We start from the raw sequence: 15,647 nt of genomic DNA, 5'->3' as shown, positions 1-15,647 counted from the left end.
GTTAGCTCATAAAATGTTGTTTAAACTGAAATTTTCACTTAACTATAATGTCATTTTAACCTTTGTTTTTTTTGGTGAACGTCTGAGTTTTTTTTAAATGTAGAACAACATATTATTTATTTATTTGTCTTCATATTATTCTTGTTTGAAATTGTGTTGTTAAACATTGACCCCTTAATAACACAATTGCAAACAAGGTGCGATATGATGTATTCATATCAACCTTGTTTGCAATTGCCTTATTAATCAGTCAATGTTTAATTGAATAGGAGCAACTACATATTTTGTAATATTGATGCCCAATGTTAGATAACATTTGCTTCACTGGATAATTAGCGTTTTGTAAATGGTAATATATAAATGAGTGAAATTGGCATCACAGACGATGTACATGCATTTCCTTACATCCTGGGATCAGGCGGGACAAATTAGGCTAGTAAGGCTTTTATTTCGATGTTTGGATAATTGTATGACATTATATCTAGATCAATAATATTGATCTACAGTTATATATTGCATTCAGTATATTGCCTACCACAACATGATTATTGTAATTATTTAATTATTTTACATTTACATAATCTTTACATCTTCCTAACCTTATTAAGAATTATACATACCTATACTTAACTTGCAATGTAGTGATATTACAGTATAGGTTATGTTATATGATTGTCAAGTGGTATAGGGTGGGTATACGTTTTTAAGACAGAAACAACTGGTTCCTACCTCTTTGTCAGCTCTTTCTTGTGAATATATACATCCAAAATAAAGTGGAAATTTTATTGATATACTCGTCTACATTGTTGCCTTCTAATAAAATTAAAGCAAACTTATTATTTACAATTTAAGCAGAGAGAAGTTGGCTTGGGTCACCCCTATGGTACAAAATAATTCAGTATTACAACATCTATCAATAATTCCAATCAAAGGTTACATCTTTTGTTGGCCTACTTCAAGTCAAGTCAAGAAAAGCTCTATTCAATTGTTAAAGCAATCATAAAAGCACACAAATATATCATACAAAGACAATTTCATAAAAACCATAGTTATAATATTATACATGATAAAGTTAAAAAAAGCAAAGGTTATGATATCACAATCCTAAAATTTTAACCACCGTTACAGTACAAAATGAGCATTCAAGTTACCATAAATTTCCTTTGATAAAGCAGTTTTTTCAAGAAGGATACGATTCGTAGAACACAGTTTTCATTGGCTAGTAACTGTAAAAATAACAATGCCAGACGACATTGTCGTAATCCCAATCTCTTTAAAATGGGAACTAAAAACATACGCCTTTAACTAGAATAAAATGTACAAAATAAGATAACGTGAATCGTGGTTTGGGGAAATACTTAAATTCTATATCAAAATATTTTGCTCTTTGATCATGTAATATACTATAAATGTCCGTTGAGGATATAATCTCATTACAATGTCATAATCAGATATATCCTCACTGTGTAAGAACTTTCTTGAACGGGAACACGTTCTAAAAAATAATGCTGTGGTAATTACTAGAGTTAAAAAAAACTGTAAAGCGTTTAATTAAAACCCAAAATAGAATTTTTGAAATGATGTCACATATGGTTCGGTCACTTTTAAGTTAGAATCAAGAAACCAATTCAGAATAAAAAGTAAATATTGTTGAGCCCAAAGTCCCTAGCAACTAATCAGAATGATATATTCCTTATTTCTATTTCTATTTCTATTAATGGGAACTAACACAGAATGCAAGTACGTGCTTGCTATCAGGTAACCACAATGTTTGTTTATATCAAAATTATGAGTTTCATGCAATCAGTATTCAATAAAATGGCATGATAGTCATTTGTTTTACTAAAATAAGCATCCAATTCTAAATATTTAAATTCCAGTGATAGATGATTCTTGTGAAAATCCAATCTAAGTGGCCTTTGATTTCAAAACACTAAAGTCTGGCTGTAGAAGAAGTCGCTAAAACATATTTCTTATCATCGTGGACGCACACATTGGCTAGAAATCTTGAACAAATAATAACAACAAGAGAGAGAGGGAAATGAAGGAGTCACTCTTGGTCCCACTAATAAATATAAAAACAACAACAAAAGAGTGACGCCAAACAATGGACAGGGAAGGAAAGCCAACACGAGGAATCACTCTTGTTTAAAAAGAACCAGCACTCACCAACCTAGTTGGTGACATGCTTCCTCATTGGGTCCCCACCAGAGAGGCCGAGTGCCTCTCTGGTGTGCTACAACACCTGGTTGCAGCGGAGCTGTTTTTTGGTACATGTGTGATTGTGAAAATAGTGAGTTTTAAAAGATGCCTCGGTTTATTGGATTATAGTGGAAAATCAGGCAACAGTATATTCGGGTCCACGGAGTGCAATTTGCAGGTGCCTAGCAGGCGCGTACCTTAAGAGGTTTGACTTGATGTCAAGCGCCCCCTACCGGGACCCATGTTGTGAAGTCTACTACTACTTCATACCCTAAACGACTTTTGGAAATCCTGAAGGTTTGTTTGGATAAACTTTGAGTTTGTTTGATATATCCCCCACAGGTTAGGGGGGCTTTAGCGTGCGCATACCACCGTGGTGGGCTGGTCCTGATGAAAGCTTCGCTAACAACACTTTGAAGCAGAAACATGTCGACCAGATTTTGCACACTTTGACAAATTGGATGCATCTGGTCATTTTAGCCAGATAGAATACATCCAACTCACCTGTTTTTACTGTTGCCAGGATTTCCACCATTAAACTGTTTGGGGAATAAACCGAGGCATCTTTTAAAACTCACTATTTTCACAATCACACATGTACCAAAAAGCCAGCTCCGCTGTAACCAGGCATGGTGGTACACCAGAGATGCACTGTGCCTTCCCTGTCCATTGTTTGGCCTCACTCTTTTGTGTTTTTTTATAGAAATCTTGAACATCAGCTTAGGTAGATCTAAATATGCATTTATCAATTTATCATCCTAAAAATTCATTTTAATTTATTTGTTTCAGGTTTTTCAAAAAGCTTTCTAGGTTCCAACAGCAACTGCAAAGTCATCCTGTGATCAGAAGAGTAACAATGAAGGCAGACAGGCAAGCATGAGTCCATAATTAGTTGATTATAGTTTCCTGTAATAGATGTTTGGTCTACTTGCCCACTCAAAATGACAGCCTTAGTGTCATCTTCATGAAAATTATAAAAATCAGTTAGAGGGTAGATTTTCTCATCTTGCATGTTAAATTTGGTTCCAAGTAACTTAACTCTCCTCACCCTACAGGCCAATTGGTTGCTAAGAACAACTGTGACATGTAGGATATTTAATTACAAAAAGGGTTGTCTCTGACTTGCATGCCTGACATTCAAGTCAGTGTCTCTTTTTATAACTTCCAGGAACCAGGGTGTTGTGGGTGGGAATGTGGTGGAAATGTTGCTGGGTATCTTTGAATGGAAGTTGTGGTAGCCCAACTAATAAGCAGGGCCACTGGAATTATGCGACAGGAGAGTACCAAATAATGCAGCAGAGTTGTCTAAATTATGCAGGTAAAGAAGGCAAATGATTCAGCTTAGCATGTCACATTTATTATTGTATTAACTCATTACGTTCTCATTTTTACACATAGTTATAGAGTCTGGGCAAAAATGTTACCCTATTAATACCAGTTAAACAACCAAATACAGAAAAAGGCAGCTGTAAGATGACCAGTTAACCTTTGTGAGGGGCCTTCCACTGCATGCAAACACGTCACCAGTGTCATCATGTTTTTAACAATTATTTATTCATTTGACGTAGAAACAATTTTTTTGTTAATATCTGCAGAATATGCATCAGTTGATGGATTATGTAACATATATTACAAATCCATAACTATACAAAGAATGCTGTGGCCTCAGAATCCCATAACTTTAGTGGCCTTGCTAATAATGGAGTTGATGGTTGTGAAGCACTCAAGGTGGCTTATCCTGAGGAGGGAGCTAATGCCTATCAAGGTGCCAATCCATTTACTACTGGGTGAGCTACACTGCAGGCTTGTAAAGTTTTGGGGCCAGATGTGGGTAATGCTCACAACTCGCCTAGAATCGCTTTAACGCCTCATCGGGGTGGCAAGTGCTATATAAATGCAATCCTTTCCCCTCCTCTATCCCTCCACAATCCTTCTCAATCCAAATAATAGACAAACATATCCACAGCTAAAATTAATTTTGTATTTCACTATACTAATTTCACCACTAATCCTTCATGGGTTCTGGAGTAGCACGCTACTTGCTGAAAAAGCAATTTAACGCCTCATAAGAGGTAGTCAGCGCTACATAAATGCAACTACAATATAATACAATACATATGGATGTGATCAGAAACTGCTGAAATGCTGCTGTAGATATATCTGTGATAACAAGTTTTTTCCTGCTTTTGGAAACAGGGGCTGGGTATATAGCAGCACTCTATCGAACCCTATAACCAAACTCTTCAAGGGTGCAACAACAATAAAAACAAAATGTTCACTTGTATTGCTGCTTGCCTAATAGGGTAAACAGCGCTACATAAATGCAACTACAATATAATACAATACATATGGATGTGATCAGAAACTGCTGAAATGCTGCTGTAGATATATCTGTGATAACAAGTTTTTTCCTGCTTTTGGAAACAGGGGCTGGGTATATAGCAGCACTCTATCGAACCCTATAACCAAACTCTTCAAGGGTGCAACAACAATAAAAACAAAATGTTCACTTGTATTGCTGCTTGCCTAATAGGGTAAACAAATTTGGTACCTTCATTTATGTATCTACTTATCAAGATAGCAAATGTATATCCACTTTTCAAAAATGAAGGATGGGGCTAATGGTATACAAAATCCCTTTGCTCACCTTTTTTAATTACTTTGAAGTACACAAATTGCACAATTAGATGTCTTCATGTTAGGACCCGAAGGTTCCATGACTGCAGTGCCTGACTGCATCTGAAACTGGTATTCTCTCTATAGGTTTGGCTTCCTTGTGACACTATTGTTGCAGTAGCACAGATGCCTAGGCCTGTACCTGGCAAGTGATGTTCAGAATTTGTCCTATGACATCAAGGGTTGCACCAAGCATACACTCATAGTGGCCAGTGAACTATGGTCCAGTCTCTGGGTGTATCATGGTTTTGTATCAAAACTATGACAAGACCGTTTTATATGTGTCAAGGAATGGATAGTGAATAGGGTCCTCTCAGGTAAAGGTCTCCTTTTATGTGAACTCTCAGAACTTGCGCTGACATTACATGTCCATGTTAAGTGTGTGTAGGTGCAGTGAGTGTGAGTCACTTATATCATGATAGGACTCTGTGTGATGTAAGAATGAGACTACTGGGGTCAGTGGGATCTATTTTCGATGCACCTGCTTTAGCATGACACAAGATAACGGAGAAAGACAGCTTTCCTGACAGTGATGAGCATGGAGACAGGGAATTCAATCAGAATCTTGCTTGCAAGAAGCTGCTTATTAGCTCTTCCAGAGACCTGCCAACTGGCAGATGGTAACAATGAGGTGTGGGACTGCAGTTTCTGTTGTTAAAGTTTAGGACATTACTAGACAGGCCTGACCATTTGTCTGTCTCTGGTTAGTGCTCAAGGAAGACTGATAACAGCCAGGTGGAGAAACTGCACACTCCTTGTGCCCTTGTTTTGGATTCTACTGCTTCTTACCAGCCCCATTACTGTCTCCTGTGAGAGCTATCACCTCAGGCATTGGATGTGTCTGGAGAACAGCCTGAAAGAGACATTTGAAAGAGAAACAACTCAAGCCAGTTCTGAAACCTTAAACACTGAATCCACATCACCTGTATGGAAAGTGTGTATAAATGGGAGATCCAACTTTCTTCCCAATTCAGGTTCTTCATGACCAAGGAAGTGAGAGCTCCTCAGATTACACAAAGACCCGCTGTGTAACCAGGGCTGGTGTCTACATGACAGCCAGTCACCCAGAATTAATGAGATGCCACCTGATGTCTTCAACTTGCTGAACAAACTGAACAGCATCTGCCTAGCATCTAGAAGTATGCCTGCTTGCTCAGAGAAGGAAGGAGCCCTGTTGGAGGATATACTGTCCTGGAGGAAAAGACAGCATGTTCCTGGGATGTGAGGCACCTAGAAGCAGTTGACTGCTGACAGGGAGCGAAGACAGTCATGACCTGAAGACTACAAGGACCACACATATTCTTTTGGCTGCACCCGCTGGGAGCTGCTGAAAAAGTATCCAAGGACCTAGTGCTAGCATCTGAGATGCCCAGAGGGGAGAAGCTGCCACATCAAACTGAAGACTTCAACTGGCAAAGAGGAGCATCTCATACATCAGGCTGGAGGCTGCAAATCGGGAAAACAAGCACTCACCTGCATCCGCCCAGGAAGCCGCAAATACTGAAGACAAGCGTTTGTCTGCATCTGCCCTAGTGGCTGTATCAGCTGAAGATGAATGTGCGCCAGTGTTGGCCTTTAGGCATGACTGCTGACAAGTCCACTAAGCATGTTACTCGGCAACCGTGATCATCAGAGGGGGAGGGAACAGCAATAATGGTCACCTGTCCCAGAGCCGAAGCCTGAGAGTGTGAAGTTGCTGATGGCACTGGCCTGTGCCATGGACTCACAAGCATCACTGAGCCAGTAATGTAGTACTGGGCTGCATTATCTCAAAAAGTGTACCTAACAGGAACTGTTGTGGCTACAAATGTCAACCTAAGCCAGTACAAACGTGGATGTACGAAGCCTGTTAAACACACCTATGGTTGAATCTTTAAGTAGTTACTAGAGAAATGCACCTGTGGCTATATATTTGCTTGAGTCGCACGAGAGAGAAGGAGGGCCAAAGTGGTCACTGTGGGAGATACTTGCATTTCATTAGATCCAGTACAGAGTGTACAACCTTGTAACTAAACAACCATAGTAGCATGTCAATTTCAGGGATCAGTGAATAACTGACCCTGCTCACTCCACCCACTCGACCAGTTTCCCCTCTGGTCTGAAAAATTAATAGCACAATTGTAAAGGTGTGGAGAGTAGTATTGTATTCAACAGTACCAATAAGGTAATTCCTCTTAACCTGAATTAAAATGTATTCTTCTTATATAATAAGGGAAAATCTTTTGACACGAATTACATTAAATCATATTGCAAAAAAGTAGTGTTGTACAATTTGTCACAAAAGGTTGACAAGAGGTCAGACTTCATATAGTATTTAGACAGCATCACTCTTGTTATTTATAGTTCAGAAGAAAACAGCACATCTTCAGGCAATACGTGTTTTGCAGTAAGAACACCACATCTCCAGGGCTGTAAAATAACAAGTTGTAACATAATTGTACAACATTTTAAAACACTATTCAAAGTCACATTGAACATCAAAATACATTTCCAATTTGATTTTCGGAAAAAAACATGTAGAAAGATTACTCAATTGTACACATTTTATATGTCTTCACAACATAATCAGCCATGTAGGAATTTACTCCTCAAAAGATAGAACAGGGATGTAGGGCATGATTTAGATCTTGGTGGATGGGTTACTCCGTCTAAATGGTGACGGATATTCTGTCCACAGCAATATAAACCCCATGATATCCTATGGAATTTATGTTTCGGCGGACGAGATATCCATCACCCTTGTGATGGAGTAACCCGCCCCAAAGATCTTAATCAGGCCCTACCTAAATAGAAAATCCAGAGAAGAGAGGAATATAAAGATACATTGAAATTAAGGTCAATTGACCAAACCACTTATCTCTAAAATGACCTTTGGCAGTACAACTGCTCATCATTAATAAACAGTGATTAGAATGTCACCTGTGTCACCCCAGTAAGATTTCTGATGATATCTGCAAATCAATGGCTACAGTTTACCCCATGAAAACATGGTGCAATTATCAGATCAAATAACACAAGAGATCCATAGTTATTATGCTTTCAATTAAGCCAAACATGATAAATGTAACACTTAAAAAAGTATGTCAAGTCCAAAATACAATCTACCAATGAGCCTTTGTTAGAAATTGTGTCTCTAGTTGGCAAAGGTTTATACTCTGTCTAAGCAGGGACCACAATCCTAGTCAGGGTAAGCTAGATACGTATTTAAATTAACCTGTGCTCACCCTCTCGTAGCTTGACACAGCGCTGGCATGCTTTACTTAGGAGGCAATGTGTAAAATATTTGTGCAACACACACACACACACGCACACACACACACACACAAAGACACAGTAACATAATGAAAAGACCACAAAAAGATTCCACACAGTTTTAGAAAAATAAAGAATATTTGTCTGAAAAAAACAAGACCAAAATGAAAAAAAATCCAATAAGTAGAACCAGAGTTACAAAATTTTAAAGGATAAACAAAACATAGTGCTAGAAGTAAATAGCGCAAAAAAGTTACTTGAGGTTAAGCTAGATCGAGGCAAATCCAAAGTTCAGGCCAACCGCAATAGAGGACAGGCCGGCTACAAGGTTTAAGCAGGTCCCGGTAACAAAGTACCGTGGATGGAGCAAAGCATCATCATTGAGAGTCCATTCATGCAGTAGGGTCGATGCGTTGAAGTCGAACCTCATAGTCGGAGTTGCATCATCGCCAAGCCATACAAGGATGTCTTTGGATCGGCACTGTGTAGGGATCGAATGGCACTACGTCAGTTCCTGAGCGGCACAGTGGTGATGATGCAACCGTTTTTTAGCAAATCAGCTGTGGAACCCACATCTGAAGGCCAGGACTGGAGGGGAACCTTAGTCAAGGGTATGGCTCACTGATGTCACACTCCAGCAACACCAGCAGAGTTGAAAAAAGTATTTTATGACCCTGAGACTCCTAGAACACAGGAGGCACACAAGCAAGCCCTTGGAGTCATTCTGGGTTCAAGTGAGATGGGGCCAGACCTTGTCCTCAGCAGGGCAGCGATCATTAGGCGGCAGGGCAGCAGGGGCAGCAAAGCAGTGAAACAGTTCCTTGGAACAGGCAGTCAAGCAGTGTGACAATCCTTGTAGCACGCCAGTCCTTATTGCTGAGTTCTACATGGGTCCTGTAAGTGTACTGTCTTGGTAGGGTGAGAGCCCCGGTACTTATACCCACATGTGCCTTTGAAGTGGGGGGGCACTTCAAAGTAGCTCCTTGAAGTGCACACATACCCTTTTATCCAGCCCTGTCGGCCAGGCTATCTGTGGGGGGTAATCAGTCCCTTTGTGTGGGACACATGACACTGCCTATTCAGATGTAAGTGTCAGCTCTCACTCCCCCTTCCTGTACAGGAAGGCTACCAGAATGCAGATGCGTCCTCTGTCACACCCACTCTTCCTGTGTTTGTGGCTGTCTAGAGAGAATGCACAAAGTGTAGCTGACTCCCACTCCAGACGTTTATTGGAGAGGCTGCAGGCATACAGAGCTAAGTTAAGAGCAGAGAAATGTCTACTTTTTAAAAGTGTAATTTCTAAAATAGTAATGTCAAATTCAACTTTACCACTAAAGAACATTTATTATTACCATTCCCAAGATATGAAGCATGATTTAACTATTCCTTTCCAAACAGGAATTACAAATTAAAGTTGTTTTAATGAATATCCAATGCTAGCCTATGAAAGGAGTATGCCACCCAGTAGCTGTTTGTCACTACCAGGACATGTAAAACTTAACAGTACAGGCCCTGCCTTTTAATTACACAGCACTCTGCCCTTAGGGTTACCCTATGGGTGACTTATGTATAATAAAAGGGGAGTTTAAATCTTGGCAAGTAGTTTTAAATGACGTGTAGAATTGTCAATATACTGCACACACAGGTCATGCAAAGGCAGGCCTGGGACAGGTTTCAAAGGCTACTAGTATGAGTGGCACAATCAGTGCTGCAGGCCCACTATTAGTATTTGGATTACAGGCCCTGGGTATATGGTATACCACTTTACAAGGGACTTACAGGTAATCTAAATATGCCAGTCAGGTACACACCAATGTCACCATGTGTAGGGGGAAACAACCATTACAATGCAGGCATTACTACAAATTGCCTTTACAACAAATCCATTACAAAGCAGTTACTTTTACCACACATGCCATTAACACGCATGCCATTACTGCGAAAAAGGCATTACCACACATATCATTACCCCGCATTACTATTTGTCAGTAAGTATATGGTTTAGATTCATTGTTAAGAATTAATATTTTCAAAAGTGTACTGGATTAAAAAAAATATATATATATATGTCTAGGGGTGTAAAACACACCATTAGTCACAGGGTGCAAGGGATATGGGGGTGGGGAAGTACATTAATACTCAAGTATTAATTGTAATGCCTGAGTAGTCATCTGTAAGTTATTTTTTGCATGTTGACTATAATTTTAAATATTATTAAAAAATATGCCCACGGATCATTTCCTTGTGTTTGCTTTGTACACCCTAAGTTGCAGGGTATGCCCAGACGTGGGACCCTTTTCTCGCTTTGCCACTGGATTCAAGCTAGCTTGGCTGATGAAGGGTGTTACCCCGAAACTGGGCCCAGGATTCTTGTTTCTGGTCCAAGGAAGACCTGGCTTGGCAGTTCGGTTGGACTGTTCCCACGAGGCACAGGGTCAAGACTGATTTGCATATAGCTTTGTCTGAACTGGGCTGGCGAAGTGAGCTAAAAAATGAAGATGAATTTAACCCAGATCTGTGACTAGGGGTGAGTATCTGAAAAGTTTCAGTGCTACGTCCATCATCTCCTTGTGTTTGCTGTGTTCGCCCTAAGTTGGCAGGGTATGCCCAGACGTGGGACCCTTGCTCACTTTGCCACTGGATTCAAGCTAGCCTGGCTGATGAGGGGTGTTACCCCAAAACTGGTCCCAGGATGCTTGTTTCTGGTCCAGCGAAGACATGGCTTGGCTATTCGGACTGGACTGTTTCCGTGAGGCACAGGGTCAAGACTGATTTGAATATAGCTTTGTCTGAACTGGGGTAGCGAAGTGACCTAAAGAATGATGATGGATTCAACCCAGATCTGTGACTGGGGGTGAGTGTCTGAAAACTTTCAGCACACCGTCCATCATCTCCTTGTGTTTGCTATGTCATACATACCATTCAGCATGGGAGGTGAGGGAGATAATGGTATTGGGTGAAGAAGTGTATTAATACCCAGGTATTAATGTTAATATCCAAGTAGTGATTTTTAAATGTAAATAGAGCTATCATAAATTATGAAATATATTTTAACCATGTATTTATTAGGAATTTAAGTCCATCTTAAATTTAAATAAATATACAAAAACGGAATATGAAAAATAACTACCACTCACACATAGATACAGTTTAAAAAAACCTTATTAACATATGGAAGGCATCAAGCCATATTTATTCATTTGAAAACACATTAAAGGAGTTAAAAAAAAGTAACCAAAAAATACAGTAAATATTTAATAGCATGTAGTATTTTTTTAAAATAAAGTACATTTTATTACATCAATTAGAGCATTTTAAAAACATTTATTACTGGATTTTTCAATGCTTTCCCATTGAAGGCAATGGGGGTTTGTCTTTTCTCACTTTTTACTTTTAGACTTGATGTATGCGGTTGAGGGTCTGTTTCTACAGACGGTGGAGCGTCCTGGTCAAGATTAGATGCAAGGAAGAGCTGTGGTCAGGTAAGAACAATTAATTTTGATATTTTAAGTTTGGAGGTGGCAAAGTTTATTGTAAGGAGAGGGGCGGGAGGTAGTTAGATAAATGTTAGAAGTAAAATGTATACTTTGCACAATTTAACCCCATTTTCATTCCTATGCAGGTATGCTTGTAGGCCCACCTCGAGATGAATTCTGTTTGACCAAACTCAGTTTAAAAGGCATTATAAGGAAAGGTATTGTGTTTTTTAAAACCAATTTGAAATAAAAATGGTATTTTAAATCTTTTTTGCATCATGTTTTTTGTATAATGTTTAGAATATTGAGAAAACACAGACCACATGGCTTCAAGAAGAAAATGGATTCTCTTGATTTGGGTGCAGTTATTTTTAAATTTGGGAAGCTGGTTGCTGTTACATTTCTCTTTTTATCTATGTTTTTTATAAACCATCATAATTTTCTTACAGGATTCTTGGATTTGCAAATTTTTGTGACAACTACAATAAGGACTTGGATGGTGGTATTTTTCTTTGGAAGGAGGATTATTGTTGATGTATTTTTAGAAAAACATTCAAGCTTTTCTGGATTTTAGGGGGGATTTGTGTTTTTTAAAAAGCACAGTCATTTGACTAACTCGTTCCTTGTTGGAAATTGTGTATTCGGCAATCTGTGGGGAGATTTTGGATGAAAGTTCAGCACTTTCTAGGAATATTTAGAGTACAAAAGGCTGTTGGTGACTGCTGCTTTTGATAAATAACTAAGAGTTGAAGAAAGTAGACATCATCAGGTAGGAATCATGATATTCCATTATTTTTTTTTAAAATATTTTTAAAATGTCAATGTAATTGTTTAAAAAAGTAGTCAAAACAGGAAAGTAAGATATAGTAGGGGTTACTATGTTTTAGAAATGTAGTACGATTGTAGCACGATTATCCAGGTAGTCAGAAACCACAATCAACGAAAACTTTTGAATTTGGCCCAATAATCGCTCAAATTATAGAAGTTTGAGGGAGGTTTACCAATAGATTTGTTGAAGGAGTTGAGCCAGCCCTCAGTGGCATTGTTAGTCCTAGCACCTCCCTCTAAGCAGGTGCGCCCTGAAGTCAATAGGGGAGCTTGGCTTACTCTCATGAGTCAACCTACTTAGATGGTCAATCCATATGTCCTCAAAATAATTCAGCAATGGTGCCAATTTGTCCTCGCATTTTGTATGATACACTTATGTATAATTCATCCACACTGTCAGGTGATACGAAGCTTAGCGCTGTTAGTTTCTTTAATTCAAACTACAGTTTGCTGTCTGATATGTAATCTTCAACTAAGCATATTTTTTAAATTGTTCACAAAAAAGCCTGCGAAAAATGAAAAAAACATCCTTGAATTTGGGAATTGGGATATGATTTACTAATGGAGTTAATCATGGGTAACTCAAAAACAATAATCACTTTTCTAGAACTTTTATTCAGTGTTTACGATTTTACTACTGACAAAATTCAATGTAGGTTGAGGTTTGCTGATCAGGTAGTAAATTGTAAACTAAAGGAACTGTGGTGATATTGATGTTGGCATGAATAGTGTATATTTGAGTGAATGTATGGGGTGTGGATTTAAATTCAAAAATCTCTATTCTGCAGCGTTACAATTTTATGGGTGTGCTAAAGATTAGTATTCTTCTCAGAGGGTTTTTGTTGTGTGAAAGGAATGTTTCAAAAGTGAACGGTACAGATAGTCCAGGTGGGATGTTAATATCTGAGGGGGCCTGGGGATTTATATTTTCGGGGTTACTTGCCGGTTTTTCTCCCTGTGTAATTCTACAGATTTTGGGAATTGTGGGCATACAACTTGCTACATGCATAGGAATGTTTTGGGATACCTACCTCAACACTGAGCCACAGGGCTCATTGGAATTGGATGCAAGTGTTTTTAATTGTTGGATATTTTGTCTAACTTCAATCTCCAGTGTAGAGGCAGAGTGGTTATGGTCAGTGGCCCTTTCAAAAATGTCACCAAGAGTAACTACTCTGCCTGTGCAAAGGGATGGAAAATATTGCACACACATCCAATGACGTCTGGGCTCAATTTATCTCTCCTTACAATAAAGGTAGCCACCATACTTAAGTAGTCGATTTCCTCTACTGGATAGTTCATAGCTGGCCTGCTTTCTTGATGCCATACTGTATTTGTCTGTAAAACAAAAAAGAAAAAGAAATTTTGTGTAAATGTATTTTTAATAAAAGTGTCCTTTACTTATACCCTACAAAGCAAAATGTATTGCAACATCATTTCTTGACAGCCTTTTGACATTTACACAGACATGCTTATAATTTTATTTCTATATGCTGCTTAAGAGAATAATGTGTTTGAAGTTGATGCCTGTAAAAAGAAAGACACTTGTTTATTTAGACAACTGATGTTTGTGTAAAATATACCTCAATTTGTTTCTTTGCCAGTGAGCTGTACTTTTGGTAGGCAAGGGTATCTCTCTGCTGGTTTTGATTTGAAGGACCGCTCCCTTCAGGAGACTTTGGTTTGGTCTGTAAGGAAAAGTTAACAATAAGAAGATTATTCATATTGGCCTTTAACTAAAAAAGAGTTTTATCGTTAGCAATGTACCTGTGGAATAGAAAAATGTTTTGGCATGATTATTTATATGCATTTTATTGATGGAAACAGACATTTTTGTTCTATTTGCTTTTTTTTCAAACTAAGAGTGCTTTTCATTTTTCTGGTTATCCAGTTGAAAATACTTTGTTAGCTTTGTTTGTAAAATGGGATTATTAAAAAATATATAAGTTTGAAGATCTTTCTGTTTTAAGCAAGTTCTGATTTTAATGGTTTGCAGTTCTGGTGATTTTGAATTGTAAACTTCCTCGAAATTGCACAAATTGAAAGTCTGTAAAAAAACGATTTAAAAAACTATCAGTTTGCAGTTCTGGTGATCTTGAATTGTAAACTTCTTCGAAATTGAAGAAATTGAAAGTTGTAAAAAACCAAATTAAAAAACCTATCATATTAGTATGTTTAACTGTAAGGGTATTTCATTTTATAACCTACCACTGTCCAGCACCCTGCAGGGTAGTAATATTAAATTTGGACCCCCCCCCCCCCACTGTCCAGCACCTCCTCTGAGTTCAGCAACTGGTGGAGTAGTAATATTAAATTTGACCCCCACCACTGTCCAGCACCTTCCCTGAGGTCAGCCCCCAGCGGAGTAGTAATAGTAAATTTACACAGGCACCACCGTCCAGCACCTTTCCTGAAGTCAGCTCCAGGTGGAATAGTAATAGTAAATTTTACCCAAACACTGTCCAGCACCTTCCTTGACCCTAGCACTCAGAGTAGTAGTAATATTAAATCTGCACCCTCACCACTGTCCAGCACCTTACCTGAGTACATCCCCTGGTGGAGTAGTAATAGTACATTTTCACCATTTTCACATGACCAGCACCTGCCCTGAGGTCAGCACCTAGCAGAGTAGTAATAGTAAATTTGACCCCCACCAGTTTCCTTCTCCTTCCCTGCAGACAGCCCCTAGTGGAGTAGTAACAGTAAATATACACTCCCACCACTGACTAGCACCTTCCCTGAGGTCAGCCCCCGGCGGAGTAGTAAAAGTAAATTTGACCCCCACCACTGTCCAGCACCATCGCTGAGGTCAGCCCACAGTGGAGTAGTAATAGTAAATTTACATAGCCACCACCATCCAGCACCTTTCCTGAGGTCAGATCCAGGTAGAATAGTAATTGTACATTTTACCACCAACACTGTCCAGTACCTTCCCTAAGCCTAGCACCCAGAGTAGTAGTAAAAATAAATCTGCACCCTCACAACTGTCCCGACCTTACCTGAGGACAGCCCCTGGTAGAGTAGTAATAGTACATTTTCACCTCCACCACTGACCAGCACCTTCCCTGAGATCAGCCCCTAGCAGAGTGGTAATAGTATATTTGACCCCCACCACTGTCCTTCACCTTCCATGCAGACAGCCCCTAGTGGAGTAGTAATAGTAAATATACACTCCACCACTGACTAGCACCTTCCCTGAGGTCAGCCCCGGCA

Source organism: Lissotriton helveticus, chromosome 12 (assembly GCF_964261635.1).
Source record: "Lissotriton helveticus chromosome 12, aLisHel1.1, whole genome shotgun sequence".
Taxonomy (NCBI): domain Eukaryota; kingdom Metazoa; phylum Chordata; class Amphibia; order Caudata; family Salamandridae; genus Lissotriton; species Lissotriton helveticus.
Note: the sequence above shows the minus strand (reverse complement) of the source record.